Below are 1,433 nucleotides of genomic sequence, written 5' to 3' on the forward strand. Positions count from 1 at the left end.
AATGGGGGTGAGCAGAGGGCAGGAAGGGAAAAGACTGAGGAATCCTTCTCCACTGGGACAGACTGGGATACGTTCTTGCTAGGGGAGGAGCTTCCAACCTCCCCTATCCACCTATCCAAAGGCCTCTGTCACTTGAGGCTTGCAGGATCTTGACCTGCCCTCATGGATCCCTGTGGCTTCTCCAGCACTGCAGTGTCTGTCCTTGAACACAGGATCCAAGGTGACAAGTACTGGTTTTTGTTTTGTTTTTACTTGCTCAGCGTTATTTTTTGGAACCCCATCCCTCCTTCCTCTGACTTCCAGGGCTAACAAGAAACCATGCTGTTGAAACTTCAGATTGATTATATTCAGATTAACGATAATTTATTTCCTTCAGTGTTAAGATATGGCTGGTTTTTATGTTCACTAAATATTTTTTTTTTCCAAAAATTAGTCTTTATCTACCTACTTTAGCGATGGTTCCCTCCAGGAGGAGGCAAAGGTACCATGTGCTGTGCTCTGCAGCCAAGGAGCAGGTGCTGGTGGGTGCAAACCCCATGCTCAGAGGGGCCTTCTGATTGTAGGAAACTTGTAGAAACAATGCCTGCTGACGTTTCATTTTTCTTTTCTCTCTCTCTCTCTCTCTCTCTCTTTTTAACTTTGAAAGTTAACTCTTTAAGTGGGTGACTCTTTGGAACGACAGGTTCCTGTAAGGAACTGAAGTTTTATTTGCATATTTATTTCAGATCTTGATTTTTCCAGTAAACTTGAAAAGGGTGGCACTAAGCTCTCCTGCTGCCTGTCACCCCCAAGCCCCTGTGGAGGCTCTGTATTTTGAGAAACAGTGTGTTGAGTGTACAGAATATATTTATGCAAAATTTAATGGGATCTGTAAATACTGGTGCACTTCTTAAAAGTTTTTGAGAAATATGATTTGATTTTAATGTTAAGTTTTAATGGTGGTGGGGTAATTTATAACACGTCTTTAGATTTTATTCATCTGTACACAGGGTATGAAGAATTAAGAGGATACAGGGCTTTGTTCTTGGTTTGGAAGATTCTGTTTAATCAGAGCTCTGTGTTCAGAAAGCAATAACTTGGTATCTCATTCCTGTGAGGCTCATTCACTGTAAGGTAAATGTGCGTTAGAGTTGGTGTGGGTGAAATGGAGGTTTAGAATTGAACTCCTTGCCTGTAAATGTTCCCCAATGTGCATGATACTTATATAATAAAAGTATTCTGGATAGAATCTGTGGAAAAATAAAAAAAGTAAAATTAAGTTATGTAAGTGAAACTAAGCCAATCATATTGAAAATACAGGTATCAATTATCAAAACTCACCTCTTTTGCTTCTTTTGTAGTGTCTTGCTATGACCCCTGCTCTTCAGGCTGTTTATGTGTCTTCTATGTGTGTGCAAGATGGAAGTGTTCCCTGGTGTGTGATTGCGTGCCTT

This window comes from Urocitellus parryii, assembly GCF_045843805.1.
Source record: "Urocitellus parryii isolate mUroPar1 chromosome 13 unlocalized genomic scaffold, mUroPar1.hap1 SUPER_13_unloc_8, whole genome shotgun sequence".
In the NCBI taxonomy this organism is placed as follows: domain Eukaryota; kingdom Metazoa; phylum Chordata; class Mammalia; order Rodentia; family Sciuridae; genus Urocitellus; species Urocitellus parryii.